This window comes from Rattus norvegicus, chromosome 8 (genome assembly GCF_036323735.1).
Source record: "Rattus norvegicus strain BN/NHsdMcwi chromosome 8, GRCr8, whole genome shotgun sequence".
Lineage (NCBI taxonomy): Eukaryota > Metazoa > Chordata > Mammalia > Rodentia > Muridae > Rattus > Rattus norvegicus.
The window spans coordinates 104,085,600-104,112,173 of record NC_086026.1 but is presented as its reverse complement, the minus strand read 5'-3'; the positions used below and the strand labels follow the sequence as shown (position 1 = coordinate 104,112,173).

The 26,574-nt window shown below is 45.5% G+C and overlaps 1 long non-coding RNA gene and 1 pseudogene across 1 annotated transcript; one reads left to right on the top strand and one right to left on the bottom strand.

The window, feature by feature from the left end:
* The first annotated feature begins 147 nt into the window (after window positions 1–147).
* LOC102552777 (uncharacterized) lies at window positions 148–26,574 on the top strand. Its single transcript, XR_010054448.1, has 6 exons — window positions 148–826; window positions 1,380–2,772; window positions 3,448–9,497; window positions 9,529–9,946; window positions 10,189–25,539; window positions 26,145–26,574. It is a non-coding gene; the product is annotated as an uncharacterized LOC102552777 (long non-coding RNA).
* LOC120094425 (U6 spliceosomal RNA) lies at window positions 25,679–25,778 on the bottom strand (annotated as a pseudogene).

Here is a 26,574-nt window from a genome sequence, read left to right as displayed (position 1 = left end):
CTGCAGTTGAGAAACACAGATCCAGTACACGAAATTGTCAGTCACTCAGTAGAACGTCAATTAAAATAATCAAAAAGAAAATTCTAGCCCCAGTTCTTTAACTGTGGGATCTGGCTTTTTTGAAAATAAAAACAGAAGAGAGGGAGAGAAGGAGGGGGATTGAGGGATGAATGGAGGAAGGGAGAAAAGGGAGAGGGAGGTGTTTAAGACAGTGGCACCTCCAGTTCTTCTGCTTCCTCTGGCAAAAGAATCAAGATTTCCTTGATTTACCATGCAGCCAGGTCTGCTGCAGAGACCCCACCTTTCACCACATGGTAGAAATGGAGGAATGTTAATGTCTGGTTTCTATTCTGATAGAATTAGGATTCCGTTTCTGTAGTGTAAGTCATCGAGTAAGCAGAATCCAAGGCACCCTGAAAAAAAAAAGCTTCAGGACAAACACATAATAACATATGGTCTTGCAGAGCTGTAATTCTGGTGTTCAGGAAGCTGAGGCAGGAGGATCACTGTGAATTCAAGGTCTCCCCCAGCTTCATGGACGCTGGAAGGTAAGTACCCATCAAAAAACTAATTTCCCACGCTGGGAGATTTTATCAACCACTCTAGTGCCTCAGCTCTCTTTGCCTCCACAACTCCAGAGCTGGCTTTCTTTGTGTGCTTGGCACAGCAGGGGGCATCTGTGTGCACTGCAGATGTTCTTACCCATGCTCCTTTTTGGCAGGCGTCTCTGTGATGACTAATATTGGCGCTGTCGTGAAGCCCAGTCAGCTCTTGCTTGCAAGCTTTTGCCAGCAGCCTCACCTTCAAGATTCGAAAACCCACACAGGTGAGTCGCTAGATTTACAAGATAATACAAATTCGAAGCCAGAGAACTTCCTGTTTTTACTGCTGTTCAGTCAGACGCGCTCTTTGATTTTTCTTACCACATCCATTTCGCTCTGGGAGAAGTGGGTGAGAAGGTGTTTGGCTAGCTCTACAGGCCTTTCATAAGCTCTGAATTTGATATTGAGATAAGGCAGTGTAGAAAGAAGAACGAAGCCATGGGTAGAGGAAGGGAGCCCTCACCGGAAGCCTGCTCCAAGCCTGTTTCTCCCTGAGCTTGGAGAATGGCAGTGTCGTCAACAGTGGTTGGCTGCGATGGTTTTGAGCAAAAAGTATTTAACAAAAAACGGTGATTAACAAAAACGTCCCTAAGATGCTGAAGTGGGATAAATGGGAAGGCGTTGTCTGGAGGCATCAGGGCACATGGCCTCTCTGCTTTTCCACCTGCAAAAGCTAAGAATCTAAAAACCTCATTTACAAGCGAAAGAGTCGTTTTAACTTCCTTGTTCAACTCTGTAACTCATTTTCTTTGTTTTGTTTTGTTTTCATATTATCAGTTTACAATCCCATCCAAGGCACCTCTGGGAAGACCTTAAAGTTTCATTTGTTAGAAGGTGGGAAAGGGCTGGCAAGATGGCTCAGTGAGTAAAGGTGCTTGCTGCCAAACCTGATGACTTGAGTTCAATTCCCTGGGTCCGCAGGATGAATGGAGAGAACTAACTCTTGCAAGTTGGTTCTTCTGATTCTAATGAGTGCTGTTATGAGGTCAGCTGTCAGTGTTGATGTGTCTCCCTCAACAATCTGCACTATGGCTTTACTCCCATCAAGCTACCTCACTTCTTTTGTGAGTCTGTGTGAGCCCTGTTTTCAATTCTTCGTATAAGAAGCCTAGTAACCAGAACTACCTGACCCCAGACCCTAACCAACAATAACAGTTCAGTGTCCTAGAAAAATGAGGATAGCTAATTACTGGAATAGCCAAGATTCCCAAGATTCCTGAATGCTGTGCTGTCTATATTATATTGACAGAGGAAGATTATAAACTAGAAATGAAGGCTTTGTGCTGGCACCCAATGACTATAACCCTTAATGTCACAATCTCACGTGAACCTGGGTTGGAACCCCAAACAAGACCCTGACTCAGTTGTCTTTGTATTGTGATGACCAAACATGACTTGGTGAGGGAAGTTTATTTGACTTATACATCCAGATCAGAGTCTCTCATAAAAGGAAGTTGGGGCAGGAACCTGGATACAAGAACTGATGCAGAGGTCACAGAGGAACCCTACCCATTGGCTCACCCAGCCTGCTTTCTGATACCACCCAGGACCACCTTCCCAGGAGTGACACTACTCTGCAGAGGGCTGGGCGATCCCTCATCAATGATTAATGGAGAAAATGCCACACAGACTTCCCAGCAGGCAATCCAATGCAGGCACTTTCTCAACTTTCCCTCTTCACAGATGATCCAAGCTTGTATCCAGTTGACAACAAAACCCCACAAAAATGAAACAAAAAACAAACAAACAAACAAACAAACAAAAAACAAAACAAAACAAAAAACTAACTGGCCCAACCCTGGATTGCAAAACAGGGCCCTGAGAGAAATTACAGAAGGCTTTTCAATCCCTTTCTCAAACCCTGCTGTGTGAACCATGTTGGAGGAGCTTGTTCTGAGATGCTCCATGCAAATGAGATGGGAAAGAGAAAGGACAGAACTACCTGACTCACAGGCACCATCTGGATGTCCTGCCTCAGCTTGCCCACAAAAGCAATGGCAGTGGGCGAGAAGAAACCAAAGAGAACCTGTACTGTCAGGGTGACTTGGGGTGGAGCAGACGTTGCACACTGGAGCGAATGCCACCGAGTCAGTGACGCAGAGTCTCCAGTTATCGGTAAGCACCGCTGACAGAAGAGCTTGCAGATACAGGCTGTGGACGCAAGCCACAGGTGAGGAGACGCTGAGAGGTTTCCTGTCAGGCTCTAGGAAGGATCCAGGCAAACCTGGCACCACGCCTGTCATTTAGCCTTGTTGTCCCCAAGCCATCCAAGGGCAGGTAGCATTCTATCCAAGTCTCTAGGAATAAGGGGGATTGGGGCTGTAACTTTAATTTCAAATCCTATTTTTAACAATGGTCCTTAAAACGCTTTAACCTCCCTTGTAGCCCACCACCCACCAGAGGTACTGGTAAAGCAAGGAAGTGAACCTGTTTACAAAGTTTCCTTAGAGCAGCTCTCACCTGTGATGTCTGGAAGTGGGGCAGTTCAGCTCACAGGTCAGCAGAGGCAACTCGATCCACGCACAAATGCTTCATGGGTACATCAGCTGTCTAGTTCAGTAGAGTCGGGATGGCATTCAGCAGGGGTGGCACTACGTAACGGAGACAGCCAGGCCTCAACCTTGGCAGCAGGAGGGACCAGGAGGAATGCCAGGAGAAGTTCTAGGCTGTGTCTCTCTCAGTAAAACGAAGCTCACTGAAGACAAGAGGTCAGCAAGCATTATACAGTGAGCTTTCTAAGCAAGCCTAGCTGAGCCTCCACCACAGTCCCTGGGGTCCTATTGAGACCCCCCCCAAACATCACAAGTCCTCCATGGGTCTTGCCTTAGCATGTATCTTGTCTTAGCACGTGCATCCGTCTCAGCTGATATCACTCTGCCCATCGAGGAAGCAGCAGGAAACTACAGCACACCACCAGAAGTTTTTTGGTCCATTTCTCTCAAATGAAGCCAGCTCAACCACACAACATAAGGTAGACCAATGCATGTGTGTTGTTAGCAACGAATCCTTCACCACATGTCCTTTCATGTGCTTGCTTTAGCAGAACATCCTTTACCTGTGTCTACTTCAGCTAAACATTTCTTCATGAGTCTGCCTCAGGAAAAACACCATCCAAATAACTGACTTTCCAAAGAACTCTTAAGGTACCCCTTGATTGCCATCTTGTCTATTCTCACCTTGTTTTCTGGAGTCACCTCCCTTTTGGCTAAATTTTTGGAGGGCCCCTCCTCAGTAGAAACAGCAAGCTTTGGTCCATTGGCCCCTCTTGTCCTGCACATGTTGAGAGACCAGTCCTAAAGGAAGATGGACTCACTGACTTGTTTTGTTTGATCTCCACAGGCAAGACAGACATGGTATAGGTTGGCCCCAGGACCTGTAACTCCTCCCAGCTCCAAATGCAGGCTTCCAGGTTGGGGTGAAGCAGGAACCCTGGAGCCAGGGTCAGGGAGGAGACAGAGGTGCCATACTGAACTATACTACAAGAACCTGTCCAGTCAGGTTAACCCTGGAGCCAGAAGCCTGAGAACTTCCCTTTTTCTGTTCTCCTTTCACTTGTCCACATGATAAATACAGTTAGCCTCTTTCTGCAAAACCTAAATCCTCTGTCTTCCCCACTAACTACGCCAATTCCCTCAAGCCCTGTGACTTCTCTGGAATAAATCCATTGTGTATGGCTGAAAATAGTGATCTGAAGTCCTAAGGAAGAGAAATGTGGTGAACTTGAGGATCATGTAGTTTGTCCCAGGCCGTTCTGAGGTACAGACTGATGTTCTGAGGTACAGCAGAACAAAGCAAAACCAAAACAAAAGCCTCAATAAGGAAAGAAAAGGGGTAGGGGGAGGAAGGGAAAGAAGGGAAGAAGTTAACTTGCTTTAGAACTGTGCCAGGTTCCCCACCTCTCCCTAGTCCCTGCCACCTCTCCAGGAGAGGAAAAAAGATGGCGTTCCAGCTAGGGATATATGGACAGTGTCTGAAAATGAAGTCTTAATCAAAGCTCACTGTTACAGAGTTGTCTCTTTGTCTCACCTAAGTCAATCCAAACTCAAACCTTTGAGACAGCCATACTGTAGTATGGGAAAGAATTGTCTGTCAGACCACAACCAGGACCTGAGAGTCTCAATTAAAACTGCTGCCGAGATATGCCACTGTCTTAGCCACTGTCAGAAAGGCTTTGTGGGTTCCCCCAAATCACTAACCCCCTCCACCCATCACTAAACTGTCTAGCTGTGATTATTTGTCTGCCCTTTGTGCCCTTCTTTAAAACATAATCTAAATGACCTTTCTTCAGTAATATCGACTTCACACTGAAGTCTGTAAAGTAAGAGTGTTAAAATAAGGAATCTCTGGAAATCAAACATTTATTCCAAAGTCTACGTTGAAATTACTTCAACCTTGCCTGTGAAGACACTATCGCTTTGAGGACCCTTGATTTTGAGAAAAAGCAGAACCAAATGATTATCAGCAATTTCAGAAACAAACAATGCTAGATGCCCAGAGCCCTGTCTTTAAGCTGGATTTCTCTCTATGTGAGAAACAGACTTGCCTTGTTAGATCCTGAGCAGGTCAGATCTCTCACCGCTTTGGCTGCTGTCTTAACAGAAGAAATGTCAGACTTTCTGTGAGCGATAAGAATGTGGCCTACAGCAGAGACCTCCTGATTTCACTTCAACTCCACCAGGAGGCTGAAGACCAGACACACTGAGATGCACCTACGGTGGGAAAACCTGGTCTATAGAACAGCACCCACCATGACCTGAGGTCCCTTGGAGAGCTGTGTCTATGTGAAGGATCCTGCAGACTGCCTGCCCTGGGCTGGAGAGACCACTGAGGCTGACTGGAACATTGCAAGCAAACTGCTAGAATTATCTTCTGTTCTCTTTAGCCCTTTCATATAGATTATTGTCCCTTCTAGACATCCTTACTTAGCATCCTTACTTTTATCATTTAACTTAAAGTAGCGCTATTCTCTACCAACCTTAAAGCTAAAATTGTGCTCAAAGAGTTGTCCTACCTTGCTTCTGTGTTCTTGCTACCATGTTGCTTCTACTCAATGACCCACTCGTGTATCCTTTAGGTTCATGAATTTGTGACTTCCTTTTACTCTGTGATCACATCAGCTTATGCAATCTCTTCTAATGGTGGCACATGTCTTTCAAGGAAATTTGAATCCAGGTCCCCAAGCTGTGGTCAGTTATATCATCTGAACCAGTATAAACCAGTTTGTTTACTTCTGTTTTGTTTTGTTTTTATTTTTTGAGAGAAAGAGAGGATTTCTCTCTAGGATGTAGCCCAGGTTGGCCTAGAACTCACTACATAACCCAGACTTGTTTCTAACTCACAATCCTCCAGTCTCAGCTTCCTGAGTGCTAAGATTACACTTCTGCGACATTATTTCAAGCAGGCTAGTTTTCTATTTCTTTGAAGCATGGTTGTCATTTTATGCCAGTAACATTTATATACTTAACCTATTTTAAAAGGGGGCCTGGGGCTGGAGAGATAGATGACTTAGTGTCTAAGGGTACTGATTGTTCTTCCAGAGTCGAGTTCAATTCCCAGCAACCACATAGTGGCTTACAACCCTCTGTAATGGAATCCAATGTCCTCCTCTGGTGTGTCTGAAGACAGCTACAGTGTACTCATATACATAAATAAATAAATAAAATCTTTTAAAACTAATAATAAAAACAAAAGAGAAAGGACTTTAGGGCTCCACCCATCATGCCCTAGCATTATACATAGGCTCACTGACTGTTGGCCCAATAAGGAGAGGAAAAGGGTCAGCCTTTGATTACAAGCTTAGGAAGCTCACTTCTATTGAAAGGTTGTTCAATCCGGTGATGCCTTGGTCCCCTCAGATGGTTCCTGTTCCAAGGGATCAAAAGTGGAAGCCAAAACAGTCAAGGCCACCTCCAACAGGTCCCAAGTATAGGTAAACATTCTGTCCTGCATGGACCACTGTGGAAATGTAGGAATAGGAACAAAGGGGCTCTCAGTTGTTTGTTCTTAAAGCCTTTGTGCCTTGGGACAAGTTGGTCTGAACCACTGTAATAGTGAAGGCAACCAACTCTGTGTCCTTTCAAGTTTTGTAATCGATCCCACCGGAATTACTGACAGGAGTTACGGGAACAGAAGGGGCATACAAATGCACTCTGTGCAAGCGTGTGGGAGGGGCATCATGGGAATGCAAAGTGAGGCCTTAGCGATTTGAAGGAGATTTAGCTTAAGTGCCCTCTTCATAGAAGAGGGAGCCAGGTGTGGAGATGGGGCTGTGAGCACATCTGAGGCAATAGTGACAGATTCCTCCTCCTGTGTCTGTTAAACATACTTGAAAATAAATAGGCTCGAACAAAGTAAGCCCTAGGAGACATGGTGACAAGTTAAGGGAAAGTGGGGGGGGCCATGGTGGAGTCAAGAGGTGAAAGTACAAAGGCTGCCTTTGCCATGCAAAGTCTGTCCTGGAAGAGATGTCCAGAGAACATACGCAACATCTATCAGGGCAGACGTGAGATGGTGAAAGCATTTGAGTTTCTCAGACAGTGATTAATCTTCCCTGTTTAAGAAAATTTAGGGAGCTATTACTTTCCTTCTGAAGAACATCCTCTGCAATTTCAGGCAAAGCCCTACCCAGGGCTTCAGGGGGATAGGATACTGGAAAACCCTAAGGCTGCTTCTTACACTGATGCTAAGCAATGCACGCTGGGTACCATTTTCAGAATTCCAACAGTGCCATCCATAGCTGGAAGCCAGCATCGCACCAGAGCAGAGCTAGCTGCTCTTGTACTCCTGAGAACTCTCTCTGTACCCTACTGAGACCATTGTGCTCTGTGCTCTAACTCACGCCCTAGATGGGTGAGAAGATTCCCGAACTCCACCCACATCAGAAGGGGAACATTCATTTCAGCTGAGCTTTTTAAACTTCTAAGTGATGTTCATCACCAGTCGAAGTGACTTTTTTGCATAACAGCTCGAACTACACCACTTTAATGACAGCCTAGATGGACTTAAAAAGTATATCATGAAACAATATTCAGAACTTAAAGCACTAATTGCAATTATATAAGAGTCTTATTTTGTTTAGTTTTACCCTTGAGAGACAAAGTCTTGCTATGTAGCTCTGGCTGGGCTGGAACTCACTGTACAGCCCAGGCTAACCTTGAATTCTCCTGCCTCTGCAGCTCAAGAGCTGAGATTGCAGGCATGAGCCACCATGCCTGGCTGTCACTGTTGAATTGTGGAAAATAAAAGCACTTCCCCACCCCCTTGTAAACTTTTTTTTTTTTAATCTTTTGTCTCTACTGCCCAGGTTCTGATGTGTCTTCCTTACTTGTAAGAAGAGCTGGTTGCTGGATCAGAGTTCCCCTTCTCCTCTTTCCTTTCGTTTTGAAATCACTCAGTTTCCCAGAGTCTGCCATGTCAAATCCATGACTTGTAGGTCAGACAAATGCTTGCTTTGTTCAGACACATCCAGTCACCTTCGCCATCCTATGTCACCCTGTTCTACACAGGAGATGATTGCCAACTGCTGACTGGTTTGGATTTGTTGGTGAGTTTTTGTTTTTGTTTTTTGCTTGTTTGTTTACTTTTTCTTTTTCTTTTTCTTTTTTGTTTTATTTTTAACCTCTCACTGTGTTTTATCTCACCAGAATTTGAGTCGTGTCACCGAAATAAGGCCATGTGAGTTTTGCCACCTGTAAGGTGCCACCTTCCTCTGTACCTAGCAATCTTAAACATGTGCTCTGTGGATCTTTCTGGTTCTTCTCACATCAATGATGGTCAGATTTCTGAAACTGGCATGTGCAGTGACTTCTAGAAGTTTGCCAGCTCCTCTCTTATTGAAAACCTAAGACAGCAGCTCTCAAAATGCTAGTTTCAAATAAACAGACAAAATGGGGCAGGGCTGCTAGATGAAAAGCAGTATAGTGGACATATGTGAAGACTTTCTTAATTCAAACCAGTCTAGTTATGTGTATGTACTAAGGCATGCATGTGTGCTATTTGCAAAACAAGAGACAGTAAAAAGTAGGTAGACATTATATAACATGACTATTAATATTGTAACTGTACAATGATATTATAGTGCATTTTTTTTCTTTAAATTTTTATTTCTTTAGTTGGCTGTGCTATCTATGCCTGGAACAGGAATATTTGGGTAGCAAGGTTATTGAGATGAAGTCAGTCTGGGCTATGCACTGAGATCCTTATCTCAAAAAGCAGAAAGCAAACAAAAGCGGCTCACACAACTTACTTGTTTGAGATAATACAGATGAAACCGCAAGATGTCTGGAAGTAACGTCAGAGTTCTCCAACAGGTGCTTGCAGGAGGGAGGGGGAAATTCAGAAAGTGCTTAGAGGAAGGAGGGGAAGTCCAGCAGGTGCTTAGAGGGGGTGGAGAATCCAGCAAGTGTTTACAGGGAGGGGGGAGAATCCAGCAGGTGTTTACAGGGAGCGGGGAGAATCCAGCAGGTGTTTACAGGGAGGGGGGAGAATCCAGCAGGTGTTAACAGGGAGGCAGGAGAATCCAGCAGGTGTTACAAGGGAGTCCAGCAGGAACTTAGAGGAGTCCAACAGGTGTTTACAGGGAGGGGAGGGAGAATCCAACAGGTGTTTACATGGGTGGATGGGGATCCAGCAGGTGTTACAAGGGAGTCCAGCAGAAACTTAGAGGAGTCCAACAGGTGCTTAGAGGAGAGGAGTCCTGTGGGTGTTTAGAGAGAGAGGGGGGAATCTAGCAGGTGCTTACTGGAGAGGAGTTCTGCAGGTGTTTAGATATTTAAGTGGTGGTGGGGAGTGGGGGTAGGAATCTAGTAGGTATTTAAAGAAGAGGAGTCCAGCAGGTGCTTAGAGGAAGGAGGAGGAGTCTAGCAGGTGCTGGAGGAAGGAGGAGGAGTCCAGCAGGTGCTTAGAGGAAGGAGGAGGAGTCCAGCAGGTGCTGGAGGAAGGAGGAGGAGTCCAGCAGGTGCTGGAGGAAGGAGGAGGAGTCCAGCAGGTGCTGGAGGAAGGAGGAGTCCAGCAGGTGCTGGAGGAAGGAGGAGGAGTCCAGCAGGTGCTGGAGGAAGGAGGAGGAGTCCAGCAGGTGCTGGAGGAAGGAGGAGGAGTCCAGCAGGTGCTGGAGGAAGGAGGAGGAGTCCAGCAGGTGCTTAGAGGAAGGAGGAGGAGTCCAGCAGGTGCTGGAGGAAGGAGGAGGAGTCCAGCAGGTGCTGGAGGAAGGAGGAGGAGTCCAGCAGGTGCTGGAGGAAGGAGGAGGAGTCCAGCAGGTGCTGGAGGAAGGAGGAGGAGTCCAGCAGGTGCTGGAGGAAGGAGGAGGAGTCTAGCAGGTGCTGGAGGAAGGAGGAGGAGTCTAGCAGGTGCTGGAGGAAGGAGGAGGAGTCCAGCAGGTGCTTAGAGGAAGGGGGAGGAGTCCAGCAGGTGCTGGAGGAAGGAGGAGGAGTCCAGCAGGTGCTGGAGGAAGGAGGAGGAGTCCAGCAGGTGCTGGAGGAAGGAGGAGGAGTCCAGCAGGTGCTGGAGGAAGGAGGAGGAGTCCAGCAGGTGCTGGAGGAAGGAGGAGGAGTCCAGCAGGTGCTTAGAGGAAGGAGGAGGAGTCCAGCAGGTGCTGGAGGAGTGCAGAGGCATAAACAATTGTATTAGCATCTGCTGAAACTAAGAGACAGGCACATGGAAGTTCAGTATCTTTCTCTTTTGTACACTCTTTGCATCTTTCCATAAGTACCCATTTAAAATAAGATCAATGCAAAAGGCAGTTCTTTCTCCATGGTTACCTTGGTCTGGATTTTCACTGAAAGAGTTGGTCCAGCTAGCTCTCCCAGCCCCACCTTCTTTATTTGATTTTTGGAGTCCCCTCCTCCCAACTGAGGGTGGCAGTTAGAATCACTCCTTTCTTTCTAGCTTATCTGTTTTTAAGAATTCGACACTTTACGCTTTCCTGGCGATCCTTTCATTCTTCCCGACTAACCCATGTCCATTCGTTTGTATCAATCACTGATCTGCAAACCTACCTTCTATCAGCAGCCTCCAGTGGCCAAACTGGGCTGAGACACAGATCAATGCCTCAGTCAACCCACATCAGAGAGGCTTCTCCTTGCACAAGATTGGAATTAACACAGAGATTCACAACTGGATAATGGGTAAAGAGTAAGAGACTTAGGAGCACTCAACCCTAAATGAGGGTCCCCACTCTCCAAAATGCTCAAGAATCTATGCAGAAGGCAGAAGAGGAGGTGGAAACGCTGTAAGAGACAGAGAGGTGGTGGATAACTCCAAGGAACCAGTGCCTTGAATTGATACACATATGATCAGAGATTTCAGCAGCATACCCAAGACCTGCCCAGGTTCAACCATATGATCATGTTCCCAACCTACATTTTAGAAGTATCGAAAGTCCATTTCCTTCCAGTATGCTAATGTCCCTCACAGGACAGACAGGCAAGTGCATTGCCACATTAGTAGGGGATGTAGCTTAGACTTGACACTTTCTTTGATGTGGAATTTGCATGCTCATGGTGAGGATATGTGGTGATTTGAATAGGAGTGGCACTATTTAGAGGCATGATCTTGTTGGAGTAGGTTTAGGCTTGTTGGAGGAAATGTGTCACTGTGGGTGTGGGCTTTAAGACCCTCATCCTAGCTGTCTGGAAGCCAGTCTTCTCCTAGCTGCCTTCGGAACAAGAGGATGAACTCTCAGCTCCTCCAGCCCCATGTTTGTCTGGACACTGCCATGCTACTGCCTTGATGATAATGGACTGAACCTTTGAACCTATAAGCCAGCCCCAGTTAAATGTTGTCTTTTGTACGAGTTGCCTTGGTCATGGTGTCTCTTCACAGCAGTAAAACCCTAAGACAGGATACATCCAAACCTGTGTCTAGGACTTAGGAACCTGGCTGCAAAGGCAAGCCCTGTCTTGTATATCTAGTATGGACATTGCCTGTGGAAAGATGCTGCTAAGTTAAACCCCCTACCTCCTGGTGATATGGAGGAGTCAGGGAATGAGAGAGAGAGAGAGAGAGAGAGAGAGAGAGAGAGAGAGAGAGAGAGAGAGAGAACATGGTATCAGAGCCATATTTAGTCCATAGGACATAGAACAGGGCTAGGGCGATAGGCTTCCTTGTGAGGACTATATAAATGTAAATGTGTTCCTACTGTGCCAAACCAGGATACATGTGGAGACAAGAATCTATTGGAGCTTCTAAATTTGAAGTTTTAGAGCTGAAGAGGGTAGGTTGGGAAGGCTGACTTCAAGTGATTCATCTCCTTAGCCAAGTTCTGAGTTTCAGATTTTTCTCATCTCTTCCCAATCCGGGTTCAAGCTCAGCTCTGCCACCCTAACCATGGGACTGAACCCACCTGCCATCTTTCTTTGTAAGGTATTCATGTCTGCATTGTCTATGACCCTCTCCCAGATATGGAAGACCTTCACAAGCCTTAACCTTTAAGCTTCTCTCTTACACTCTTTCCCAGGATGCAAACAGCATCTATAAGGGAGCAATCCCTCAGCCAAGAGAGTGGGAAGAGCTAGCTCAGTGATGAGCACACCTCTGTTGGTACATGGGAGAGGCCAGAGCACTGGGTGCTCCGGGAAATGCACTTGAGGATGGGCTGCAAAGTCCTGCCCTCAGTTCAGAGGAAGCTCACTCACTCTTCGTTGTCCTCCAGCTCACCCCTCTCTGTCCAGCTTCTGCTCCCCATGCCAAGGATAGAAGAACAGAGGAGTCTTTTTTTTTTCTTTTCTTTTTTTTTTTTTTTTGGAGCTGGGGACTGAACCCAGGGCCTTGCGCTTGCTAGGCAAGTGCTCTACCACTGAGCCAAATCCCCAACCCCAGAACAGAGGAGTCTTATCATGAAATCAAGGGACAGCCACCCCCTCAAAGGCATCCCCCTTGCAAGACCCGCACTGTCACTTGCTACCTTCACTATATCTCCACCTTCTGGCCAAACTCTACCCCTAGCCAGTGTCTTCCTATTCTCAAATTGGACAAGGTCTTTATTTCTTTTATTTTGTTTATGTGTGAATGCAGATATGTGCCTACCATAGTGCATGTGTGGAGGTCAGAGGACAACTCTTTGGAGCCAGTTTCCTTCTGCCACCTTATGAGACATGGGGATTACACTTGGTTCCTCCAGCCTGCATAGAAAGGCCTTTAACTACTGAGTTAATCTTACCAGTCCAGGGCAAAGGTTCTTTTCACTACAGGGCTGTACAGTCCATGTTCACACCCTGAGCTGTGTTAGCCTAAGAACTCAGAGTGACTATGGCAGCTCCAGCCATCACACTCATGTTAAGAGAGAAATGACACAAAGATGTGTCTTTCCTTTGCAACAGTGGAGACTCCATGAGAAGAACTCCAGCTACCTATTCTACCAGCCTGGCTGACTGCCTGCAGACCTGTCTCCAGACACATGTCTGGAGTGTTGCAGAAAGGACAATGAACAAGTGCCACCATGAGACCTTTGCTGAGATCAAAACCTGTGTGGAATGCCTTTGCCTCATGCACATAAAGGTTCAATCCTGGGGAGAAACTGCAACTTGGAATCCCTGAGTGGCTTGTCACAAAGCAGTGCTAGGACCCTCCTTTCTGCCTCAGACTACAGCCCAGTGAGATGCCTCTGCAGGAGCTTTCAAAAAGGGTGACTCTTGTCAAAATGGCAGCACCACAACATCTCAGTCTGCAACTGTTTCAGGAGCTGTCCAAGGTGGCGCATCTCCTTCCCCACTTCAGCCTATAGAAACAAGAAGGCAAGAGCTGTCCCACAGGTATTGTTCACAGTGGCAGCACCTCCTCTCCAGCCCTGGCCTTCCCCAGCAGTCCTACAGCAAAAGTCAGGCTGAAGTTGGGAAGGACTTCCCACCCTAGCCCATGGGTCTGATGCAGAAGGAGGTGAAAAAAAGCTACCAATCTCTAAGCAGGAAAACCAATCCCTGAGCTCCCCACCTCCCCCACCCCACCCCCACCCAAAACAATCCCTAAGCACAAAAAAACCACCAATCCCTGAATAGCAACCCCCAACAACCCCTGAGCTCCCCAAGCTCAGGACATGAAATCCCACCAATCCTCACTCTGGTAATCTCTGCCCTGAGAAGCTATGCCCCCTCAGAAAGTGTAGGTTGATATCCTTACACAGGTGAAGGCAGGTACAGGATAAAGTGAGGCCTGTCATTGGATGAGGGGAAAGGGAGGTGGGAGCAGAGGTTTTAGAAGGGGAGGGAGGAGCAGCATGGAAAGAGAAGTAAACGGTCCTCACCATGCATCTCTACATAGATACAGGTTGTTGTAAATATTTCTTAAGGGATGGATTTCTATAGGCAAATTTATCCTATCTAGGTGGGCAGTTTATATCCTTATCAATCGGTTGTAAGTTAATTGTGTGGATGTTTGTACATTGATTGTTTAACATATAAATCTGGTTGTTGGATTACAGTTTGTTGAGTCATGACTTAACTGGATTGTTGGGAGTGTGAGCAGAGTCCATGACAGGAAATCATGCTAAGCTATAGAATGTTTAGGGCTACTGTGTCATGGGGCCACACTAGCACATCCTGCAGAGCGTGATGTGTGTGTCAGGCATGGTAACAACCCACCAAGGGGGCTTCACAGAGTGTGAAAGTGGCTGACAGAGAAACAGCTAGAGCACGAGGATCTGCATGGAGTGGGAACTCATGGGAATTTGTTGTGCGCATTTTTAATTATACCGCAACAAGAAAGCCTATATAATCAGTGCCCCTTTGTCCAATTCCCTGCTGTCCACTCCCAGGAGCAGAGGGCAGCCATCCTTGGGTTTGTCCCTCCACACCCTGAACCTTCCAATATATCTTTTTCATGAGATTTGCTGTCTGATGTGACTCTCATTGGAAGAAGCCAAGAAGAAAGAAGCAATGAGAAGAAGGAGTAGGGCTGAGGCTCCTGAGATCCTCAGCTCAGCTGGTGAAATCCTCCCCTGGGAGCCGCAATGCCTCTGCTGAAGAGGCTTCCTTTTAGAGCCCTCTGGTTCCTGGGCTCCTGTGTCTCAGGATACCCTTCCACTGGGACACTGTCCCATATCAGAGCTGTGTGGTTCCTGGACCCTCATGTCTCAGGATATCCTTCCACTGGGATACATTTTCCCTTCAGAGCTATATGGTTCTTCGACTTCCCAAGTCCTAGGATACCCTCCCATCCAAGCAGAAGCACTTACACAACTGCCTTGTCTTGAATTCCAGTATGGGGTGGGATGTAGACCATAGATCTCAGTAAGTGTTGGGTGGGTGTTGTCCCCATTCACTTTCTACTGTTGTGATAAGCACCACAAACCAATGTAACTAGGGGAGGAAAGGAACTATTTGGCTTACATGCCACAATCACAGTCCATCACTGATGGCTGTCAAGGCAGTAACTGAAGCAGGGCAGGAACCTGGAGGCAGGAACCTGGAGCAGAGACCATGAAGGAATGGTGTTTACTGGCTTGCTCCTTGTGGCTTTTGTAAAGAGCTTAGGCCTGCCTTCCTAGGCGTGGGCTTGGCCCACCCATATCAATCATCAATCAAGAAAATGCCCTACATAATTCCAGGCTTGCCTACAGATTAGTCTGATAGAGGCATTTTTCCAATTTAGGTTCCCTTTCCCCAGATGACTGGAGCTTGTGTCAAGCTGACAAAAAATATCCAGTATAAGCGGTCCTCTGCCTGCATATTTAGCAATGTAAGATATCAACAACCCATCCTAACAGCACCCAGTGTTGGTCCCAGAAGCCATGACCAGAAACATTCATCAAACTACAAGGAATCGCAGAGATCACTCTATTCCGTTATCTCTGGGATGACCCCCACCTAGCAGATGCATTCCTGTTTTCTAATAGAATTTGAATCTCTCTTACATCCCAGTCCTGTATCAGAAGCTCTTGTGATGTGGTTGGGTGTGGGAATCTCATGAGATGATTCCTACACGAGTAGAAGATGGATGAGCTCTGTTGTAAGAGATACTGATAGAGATGGGGTGGGTGGTGCCTTGACAGAGCAGTGTGGACTACACAGTAAACGGAGCCTGAATACCAAGAAGTTCCAATAGTTTATTCAAAACTTAGTCCTGTTAAGAGATGGACTTAGCTCCACTGAAACTTTAAAGAACTTCTTTGATTTGACAAGGGTTTAAGTGCTGGGCAGCCCCAAAGCATAAACAATTTTGGCTCCACCAAGAGGCATGAGGAGAAAACTTGGATACATTGCTTGCAGAAGCGAAGCAGAAAGTACTTGATTGTCTAAGCCGAAAAGTTGCAAGAGGTTTGTTGGCTGTTGGTTTCTGCTTGGTTAGTCTCAAATTAAATTACGCTGTGTACACAGAGATAGCTTCAGGTTGTGTGTGTAGGAAGTCCCAGATGCTGGCATTGACTCTGCCTGATGACTTCCCCATTAGAAAAAGGGACAAAGAGACGATGATACACGGAAATCACAGGCAGCCATGCGAGGCCTCAAGACATTAGTTACTAGCCCAGTACAGCCAGATGGAGTTTTCTCAAAAGAGTTTGGGTGTACAGTGCCACAACCTATCTGGTTTTCCACCTCTCTCCTTCGCGTCTTCCCTCCTTGCCTTCCTCTCCTGTCTCCTCCCTCCCTTATCTTCTTCCTCTTTACGTCCTCCTTCCTCCTTCATCGATGGCCTTTCTCTTTCCCTTCCCTGTCTTGCATTCATGTGCTTCCTCCTACGCCCCAAAATTTAAACTTCTCCCCCAACTAAAGCCTGTTGCTGTTTCGGAGTATGATCCAGTGTGGTTCTGACTCCTGGCCAACGAAAGCCTTAACACAATTGACACGAAGACGATGAGTTACTCCAGCCATCTAGGACAACAAATAACACACTTTCCTTTCTCTGTCCCACTTTTGCTGAAGGGACAACCTCTTTTCCTTCCCTCTGCAGGAATTTCCAGATCAACAGCCTGGCATCCGGCACTGAGTGGAGTCCCTGGGATTCTGCATTGGCCCCTCTCAGCACACGGCTTCCTGTTTTCTCTATTCTCTTCTCTTGCTATCCTCTTCCTCTTGGTTTCCTGCCCTCTTCCGCACATAGCCTATGCTCCTAGTGTCTCTTATCTGTCCCTTTTCTCATTCTCTTTCATCTACTTGTGGAGAAGCTCTGTTCCTGTGGCGGGGTGGGGACAGGGGAGGGGCACGGAGGCGCAGATCCATGTATTAGCAGGGACTTTGGCCTTTGTAAAATCCAACCCTTCGCTAAGTATTCTGGGTAGTTAGAGTTATTTAGAAGGCAAGATTAGAGCCCTGTTGTAGTTGCACCCACTATCTGCTTTTACCAGCATAAATCTAACTCAAAAGGGATTAGGAACATCTAACAAAGTTCCCATTCCCTCAAGGAATACTCCAGTCCCACAAGTTCCAGCAGGAAAGGCGGAGTTCTATCTCCTTTCTGGAAGATACACTTCCGGCCAGCCGCCTCCATAGCAGATAGCATTTCTTCATCACACTCTATCATTTTCTCATGGTGTCAGATTTTTACTCAGAGATACACTTCTTCTGCTTGTTACACACCTGCCTTCTCCCCAAACTCTTCCAGCTGTGCAGCCTATACAAGATTGGGTACCCTCTATGACAGGCTGAACCAACTGTTCCCTCATTCTCCAGGATCTGTTCCTAATCTTTTTTTTTTTTAATGTACTCAAGACAGGTCCTGCCAGGCACTAGCAAGCCAAGAAGAGCCTAAACAGCAGCTTAAACCCAACACGTTTGGATGGAACGGTGTGGTCCTGAGAGTCAGCTCACCTTTGCTGCCTGCCTCCTAGAGTAGGCTAAGCTACAGCTTCTGTAGCAGGTGTCCAATGGGTCCTGGCTTGCCTGTGTGATGGCCTTAAGACCCTTTTGGGCACTGAGCATAGCTAATATTATTGTTGCTGTCCATCTCCTTTAATCCCACTCAGGAACGGTCTCGTCATTGTGCCCAGTACAATCATGAATGAAGAGAGTAAGGGACATCTCCAAGCTCTCAGGCCAAGAAGGTGGCAGAGTGGGGACACAGGATCCTTGCCTCCAGGCCTCTCAATTTGGAAACAAAGAAAGTGACAAGGCATACTTAATTAGGGCCTCTTTGTCTTTCCATCTAAGTCCCCCCCCCATTTTACCCTTTTGAACTCATATGACATAAATCTTACTAATGTGGTTTTGATAAAATGCTTTAAAATGTGTGAATTTATTCTTAAACGAAGAATAATTAATTAAAGGCCACATTTCTGTTTCATCAAACGGAACATTATTGAACCTCCAGAAAGTTTTCTTGGGTTTCATAAGGCAGAGGAGTATTCTGAATGTGTATTTTTGTAATCAAAAATAAGTCTTTGAGGGTCTTTTGCCATGATCCTCTTTCCTCAGCCCCAAGTGTTGGGAACTTCAGGTGTGGTGTGTGAACTACGTCTGCAGTTTGTTGTTTTTGTCTAAAAATAAGGGAAAAAAACCCTTCATTCTGTTCTGACAATGAGCTATATTTTCTTCATTGTCTACTTAAGAAAAAAAGAAGAAGAGCAACCCTTCATTTCTCATCACTTTCTGCATCCAGGAAGCAGGAAATATGACATCACTTCCAGCATGGCAATAATGGGCATAGTTGTCTGCATATTAAGAAGCCATTTCCCCCCTTCCTTTGACATCTTTTACAGTTATATTATATGTAGTGATGGGCTTATAACATTTTCATACATGTACAGGAACTTTGTTTTGAATGTACACAGGAGATAAAACATTTTTTAAATATAGCTCTTCCTTGGGCTGTGTCAGATTGGACTTATGAGAGAAAACCAACCAAAAGGGAATGCTAGGTTCTTCGGAGTTCTGAGGCTGCTGTAGGCCCATGGCATTTCTGGCAGAGCCTTTGAAAAGCCTTGTTTTCAGTTCTCCCATTGTTAGATGAGATTTACAATCTGCTGCCGAGATCCTGAGAGGAGACATCGAAGGATGGCCACGCGCTTTGAAAGCACTAACTGGTTATTAATGATTTAGGGACACAGCAGTCTCTGCGTGCTGCAGAAAGGAGCATGCGACATCTCATTTTATCACCTACCATGCCTATGAAATGTCCCCCACCCTGGACTTCTCAGAAAACCATCTGAATCCTTTAAAAAGAGACTTTAAAATTAGTTCTCATTTTATAATGCTCAATGTACTCTCAAAGCAGTTGTCTTGTTGTGCTCCTAAGAAAAAACCCTGAGTGGTATAAATAATGCACAGCCAGCCCTCCCGGTGTGTGGACTGCACGGCTGTGGACTCAAGCACCCTAAGATTGAGATATTCTTTTTTTAGAGAAGCATCTGCACTGAACATGTACAGGCTTTTTTCTTTGTCATTGTGCCCTAAGAATTCAGCCTAACTACTAAGAGATATTTTACACTGCATTAGCTACTATATGAAATCCAGAGATGGCTTGTATGTAGGACTATAAGCACAAGCTATATCATGCCATCAGATGTACCAATCTAACCAAAGAGACTTGAGCTTGCAAAGATTTTTGCTATCTATGCCGCTGGGCAAGGCAGGATTTTAGAACCAATTCAGGGAGATTCCAAGGCACAACTATATTTTTTATTATTTGAAATGGGGCTACAAGGAATAGAATGCTCTATACATTTCTATTTATACAAAGAAGTGTTTATTAATGTTATTCTCATGTAAGGAAAAGTCTAAGGTAAGGGACTAATGGAAAATGTTGATTCCATAGCAACATCAAACATCCAATGTCACTGTATCTTTTGCCTTTATAATCCTTGATAAATTGGCTTGTCACTTCCTGATCTCAAAATGGCTGCTACAGTTTCTCAAGACATACTTATTTTGAAGGTATGAGCTGCAAAGAGAGAAATCCCCACTAACTATATTTGTTCCTTGTTTATTTTTATTTTTTATTAACAATGTTTACTTCACAAATTGTTCTTCTATCACACGAACCACTGAGGCAAGAAAATTAGAAAGTGTATCAGTTACTTTTCTTTGCTGTGATAACACCAAGACAAAACAATCTATTGGGGGAAGAGTTTATTTGGGCTTACAGTCTCAGGGGGTTAGAGTCCAAGATGGCAGATGGGAGCCAATGGTGGCTGGCATAATGGCTGGAGCAGCAGGCAGAAGACTCATTTTTGAACTTCAAAAACCAAACATAAAGTAAATTAGGCATGGCGAGAGTCTTTAAACTCTCAAATATCACCTCTACCATCATATTTCCTCTCACGAATCCTAACCTCTAAACAGCACCGTCAATTAGAGATCAAGCATTCAAATGCTTGAGACTGTGGGAGACATCTCAATCAAACTACCACAGAAAGCAGTGTGAGTATTTTATTCTTGCTGCTGTTGTCTTTTCTTCCCCAGTGTGTCCTTCTGGCTTGAGTGGAGGGAAGCCGAAAGGAAAAGGGACCAAGGTCAGAGAAGAGTCTCAGGGATGTCCTCTGTGCTTTGATGAAGAAAGTCCTTTTGACACACGATAGCTATGTAAAAGCCAGTTTCTTGGAGCTATGGAAATATGTGACAATAGTTTCTAAACCTAACTAGTATTTTAAGATAGATGAGGGCCACTGCAATGGTCACACTTCCCAGAGCACTACCCATTTCACGATGCTACAGATATAGGTTTTTCTCCCTAGCAGATGCAACAGTCCCATCTTGCTAGTGTTTCTGAGCAGTTGCCTTTAATCTGTTTTCAAAAAAAATCCTCTGCCTCCTTTTTACTTTCCTTGTTTTCTAATTATCAAGAGAAGCACAGTGAGGTCACAATGATGAATCCGTTAGAAGAATGAGTCACTTAGCAGAGAACTGCTGTGGGAAAGGCAAATGTGTGGGTCCCGCTGGAATCAGTTGGGGGTTTCTTCAGAAAAAGCTGGAAGCAGACAATGTAGCAAAGGGAGCAACTGCTTTATGGGAGGGTGGGGGCAACTGGGTGAAGGGAAGGCACTGTCAGTGCTGCATGCCAAGGGCCAGGAGTGGCAACCAAGGCCTCCCAACTGCCTCTCACACTGAGAAAAACACTGAACATCTCCAGAGAAAACTCCACAGACCCCTGCCACATTTGCCGGTAGATGGAGTGCACCGCAAAACCAGAGCCTGACATATACACAGCTTCTTAAAGCAGTAGTTCTCAACCTATGGGTGGAGTCCCCTATGGGGTGCCATATCAGATATCCTGCCTCTCAGTTGTCTACATTATGGTTTATAACAGCAGCAAAATTACAGCTATAGAGTAGAAACAAAATAATTTTGTGGTTGGGGATCACCACAACATGAGGGACTGTGTTAAAGGGTTGCAGCAGTAGGAAGGTTGAGAACCACTGCCTCAGAGACTTTAAACACATACAATTTGTATGGTGCTTGGGGATTTGGAAAAGGCAGAGTCTAGTTTGCATTCCTTGCAAAATTCTCATTACTAGAGTTCTTACGGCTGCCACCGAACTCCAATCTACCATGCCCATAGCTAGCAAATGTGGGCAGAGGCAAGAATCTCGCGGCTTACAGCAAAAGAAGATTCCCTTCGGTGTGGACTTAATGGACTCCATCTGTTCTTAAATTCTACGGACAAAGGCTTAATTTAGGATTGGAATATAAAACTAACAGTCGTTCTCCGAGGATTTAGTTAGTGCTAGGTTCTACATGTCTGTCTTTGAATCTCACAGCAACCCTAAAGTGGCAGGAAGTGTTCAGCGAGCCAGCATTGAGCTAAGGAACCCGAGGTGCGGAAAGATTAGTTTGTTGGACAACATAGGAAAGACAGGAGGAGCAGAGCCACTGGGTTTCACAGCATGGCTCCTGAGTTTGGCTTCTCACAGCTAGAGCTCAGTGCTACCTTCAGCTTGCCTGACATGCAGGGCAGTGCTGGAAGGACTGGTCACTAGTAGTTACTGGTAAGTTACTGCTCACTGCTCACCCTCTAAACAATGTAGGCATTTGGGACTGGATGACTCTTCCAGCGGTGATTGAAGATGGCACTGTTAAAGGACCGTCCACTGTTCTGCCCCCTCCAATTGCTTCTAATCTCCGTCAGATTTAAAGCGACATTTTGCCCAAGAGTCTCCTCGAGACTTCAATTCACATCAAAAGCGACTTCTTTTTGGAAGAAATCCTCCCAAGTCAAAGATGTGTTAGTAGCTTTTTCGGTGTCTTGATCTCTACACTCCAGGGTCAAAAGAGAGAAACTGACAGAGAGACAACAACCCCTGAGAGAGACCAACCCAGGCTGAAGCTGTGCAGGAGCCACCTGTGTCCCTGATGTGTGCATTTTGTCTAAGCTCCGCCCAACAGTTACCTGGCAACGGCCAGGTATGCTCCGCCCCCAGTTACTTGGCAACATCCAGGTATGCCTGACGACTATAAAAGGAGCTGCTTGCCTCCTCCTCACTCTCTTGCTCTGTTGCTCTTCCCTTCCTGCTCCCACCCTCTCCCCATCCCCCATCCCCCCCATCCCCCCCCCCCCCCCGTCTCTCTCCACGTGCTCATGGCCTGCCGCTACTTCTCTACTTCTCTACTTCTGTACTCTCTCTTTCTCTCTCTGGCTTTCTCTGCCTCTACTACCCTCCTGCTCCTCTTTCCATGCCCTGAATAAACTCTAGTCTATACTAGACCCTCATGTGGCTGGTCCCTTAGGGGGAAGGGATGCCTCAGCATGGGCCCGCTGAGGTACCCCTTCCCCAATACCTCACCACACATTCATCAGAACATATCCCTTCTCACTTTATCTTTTTATAAACACCTTACCTGGTACTTGGGAATCCTCTCAAAACCTGACCAATACTGTCCCTGTGTTCTGGCTATTTGCCACTATGAACTCATAAATCATCCCAACGCTCACTGGCCTAAAATAATCCTTTATTTATTTTTCTCATGAATCTGTAGTTTGGCAGCTGGAAGAGGCCAGGTGCCCTGTTTAGCTAAAGTAGATGGAAGACTGAGGATTCCCGAATGTCAAAGATCCTAGTTCCTACTCACTCACCAGCCTAAGGCTGGTGTGTGTGTGTATATGTGTGTCTGTGTGAGTGTGTCTGAGTGTGTCTGTGTGAGTGTGTCTGTGGAATATGTCTGTGTGTGTCTGTGTGTGTGAGTGTATGTCTGTATGTGTGTGTGTCCGTGTCTACGTCTGTGTGTGTTTGTATGTGTCTGTGTGAGTGTGTCTGAGTGTGTCTGTGTGTGTCTCTGTGTGTGTGTATGTCTATATGTGTATGTATGTCTGAATATGTGTGTGTGTCTGAGTGTGTCTGTGTGTGTCTCTGTGAGTGTGTCTGTATGTGTGTGTGTTTGTATGTGTCTGAGTGTGTCTGTGTGTGTCTCTGTGTGTGTGTATGTCTGTATGTGTGTGTGTATGTCTGAATGTGTGTCTGTATGTGTGTGTGTGTGTCCGTGTCTGTGTCTGTGTCTGTGTGTCTATGTGTGATGCTGTCCGCTGAGATCTGTCAGTGGTGTGACTTGCTTTCCTTACAACATGAAACCTCAGCACAGATCCTGGGAGGAGAGGACCAGTGGGCAGCCATAGTGTCTTTTAGTACTTAGCCTTGAATTAAGACAGTCCCTTCCAAAAGTCTCAGGACCCAGATTCAAAGGAAGTGCCAGGGACACCTTGTGAAGAGCAAAGGCAGTTGAAAGCTAGCTCAGATGAATGCTGCTGGGGAACTTTCTCCTTGGGGGAAGGACACCGTGTGGTAAAGGGGTGGACCCTTTCAGATACCACTGCAAAACAAAGCACAAGTATGTTGCTCAGAATTTCAGTTTGTATGCTAATTCAACATTTGGGAAAAGCTTATTCAATTCAAATTATTTTCATAATTTTGAGTGAAATTTTTTTTTTCTGGTTCAGGCCTTTTCTAGCATATGCATACTCTGAAGGTTCTTTATTATTTAGATTATTTCCTTTGTGTGTTTTATTGTGGGTTTTGCCTGCATATGTCTGGACAAATCTTACATGCCTGATGCCTGCAAAGGCCAGAAGAGGGTGTGGGAACACCTGGAACTGGACTTACAGACATTCATGAGCTGCAGTGATGGCAGTTGAACCCTTGACCCCTGGAAGAGCGTCCTTGCTCTTAACCACTGAACTGTGTTGCCAGGCCCCTGCAAGTTCCATTTTATCCACCACAGAATGTTGCTAAAGATGGCTTCTCTGGCTCTCTGACTGACAACAATAAAACTATCTTGGGTACAGGAATCCTTTTCAGTAACAGTTTAGGACACTTGGTGTCAGTGCTTTGAGTGTGGATGGGTGGAGGGTGCAGAGAGAGGGGGAGATGAGTAGAACAAAAGCAAAGCCATGCAGCTGCCTTGGATGTGTGGGCTTTCCAGTGACAGTGGGGACAGTAGGGCAGACTAGGGAAACAATTATGTAAAATATACAAAGAAACGGACATTTCCCCACTATCTCGGGCTTTTCCTGGAGACCTTATAAATAGCACAAGTGACTAACCCTTCCTTTCCCTCCTCTGCCACATGCTGGGTGACAAGGCAGGAAAAATAACCAGATAAGCCCCAGCCTAGAGAAGCATTTGTTCTTGTTTGTCCATGTTAAGTTTCCTGATCCAACTGTGTTGGGGATTGAATAGTCAAACTTACAATAGTCAAACAGTACAGATTTCATCCTCTCTCTCTCTCTCTCTCTCTCTCTCTCTCTCTCTCTCTCTCTCTCTCTCTCTCTCTCTGTCATCAAAAATCATAGCCTAGAGATTTTACAAGGTGAGCCGAGTTGATGTGAGCCCTTTAGAAGAAAACATCTATAGATGTGTGGTCATTAAAGACATAAACCAAGGCTCTTTCTTCTGCCTCCTAACTCTCATAGACAAACACAGACATCGTTCTGTATACCATGTGACCAACACTCATTTATACCATGAGAGCAATCATCAGAAAGAAATGAGCTCTTCCAGGCAGAATACTGATTCCGTCCCTGCTTTGCCTGCTTCCTCCCTGAGCTTTTTCTCTCCCTTACAACACATCAGCTATTAAGAGCCCAGGTCCTGTTGCACTCTTCGGGCTTTCCTTCCACCAGCCTGGTGCTTACTGTTTGGGTCCTTGGAAAGAGAAGAGCCTTCCAAATGCCAAGTTTGAACATCAGAACTTGGATACTGATCATTCTTGTTCCAGTGCGATGGCAGGATGGGGGAAAGGAATATCTTTGTTAGAAGGAGGTGATGCAGGTGGCGATGGTCAGAGTGTGTGAATCAGCCAGAGTCCTGTTTTGAAATGCTAGCCAAAGTCGTTTCGGTGTAACGTGCACCTTTAATTTTCCCTTTTTGTTTTCCCTCTTTAACTTTATACCATAATGTCCAATTCAGATAGTCAATGAGATGTAACATAGGAAATTAAAAGGGGTTTGGACATTCCCCAGAGCCCATAGCAAGATTTTTCCCCCTAACAATACAGCTTGTTCACAACTTTTTAGAATAGCCTCAAACGGAGTTTTCCTGTACTAAGTTTGAGATTTTGAAGTCAAAACAGGACATTAAAAGAAGGGAATCATGTGAAAGAGAAGTCTGCCTTTCTCTTCATTTAAGAAAGTGAACTCTCGGGTCCCACAGGATCAAATCTCAGTATATTTAATTCCTAAAGGCTCTACTCCAAATACTGTCACAACTGGAGCTAGGACTTCATCATATAATTACTGAAGGGTAGAAAAATTCAGTCTATAGTGGGAAGGTTCTGGAGTGTTCTAGTCATTGTGACAAGCTTTCTTCTTTCCCTGGGGAGAACCTCATTCCTGTTGTACACCTAGCTTGGGAGATAAGAGACAGCAATGGCCGAGGAGCCTCAGCACAGCACCTGAGACCACATCCATAAGATCCCTCTGGGCCTGTGGCCCATGGAGGAGCATCAGTGATTCCTCCAAAGGAAGGGCTCAGGAAAAGCCCAGGGGCAAACGAAAAGGCTCATTGTAGCAGGTCCTAACAGCTTCGTTAGGGTGGTACTCACATTCTGGCACCTTCTTACCTTGACATTTACAGGCTGTGAGCAAGGTAATGTTTTGTTTTTCCTTTTGAAATAGAATATCAAGGCCACAATAGCCTTGATTTCAGTAGATAGTCAAGGAAGACCTGAACTTCTCTTCCTCCTGCCTGTGCCTCCCAAGTACTAGGAATATAGGCGTGGACCATCAAATTCAGGGCACACTACACGTTGCAAACTTGCATTTCATCCTTTCTCAGGGACCATGCTAATCTCTGTATTTTTCCAATTTCAGTAGATAGGGTATCCACTGGAGCTCAAGTTATACTTTTATGGTAGAAAACAGTTATTACTGTAGCCTAAATTTATCTCATTTGAAATAATATACGTGTAAACACCTTGTGCTACTCATAGTTTTTACTTTTCCATTTAAAAAATTATGGTTGGCATAACTCTGACACACGTGACTTGTAGTTTGACTGTTTTTGGTTATATTATTTCATATCACTGGGCCATTTGTAATGTCTTTAAGTCTCTTTGCCACTGTGTTCCTGTCAAGCAGAGGCGTAAGTCTGGCCTCAACTGATATCTGGGCAAATGTAATTGTGAAAAGTTCCTGAACTATGCATTTCAATGCTACCAAATTCAACATACTTTTTATATAAACTTTTTTCAGGTTATGACAGCATGCACATGTAACGTTGGTGCTTGGAAGTTGGAAGCAGGAGGATGAGGAGCTCAAAGTTGCCACCAGCTACCTTGAACTCTTGGGGTAGCTGAGACTACATAAGACTTTGTCTGTAAAACCAAACACAGGGACTGGATGCATGGTTCAGTGGTTCAAAGTGTATTCTGTTCCTTCAGAGGAACTAAGGTCAGTTTCCAACACCCATATATGGGGGCTCGCAAATGCCTGTCACGCTAGGTCCAAGGAATCTGACTCCCTCTTCTGGCTCCTTGGGTACCTGGACTCAGATATGCTCATATGTATAATTTTTAAAAATAAAAATAATTTTTTAAGAAGACCCAAAACAAACAAATGAATGACATAGGAAAGGGGAGAGTAAAATAGTATGGCTCGTGAAATAAAGGGAATTCATTTTTGC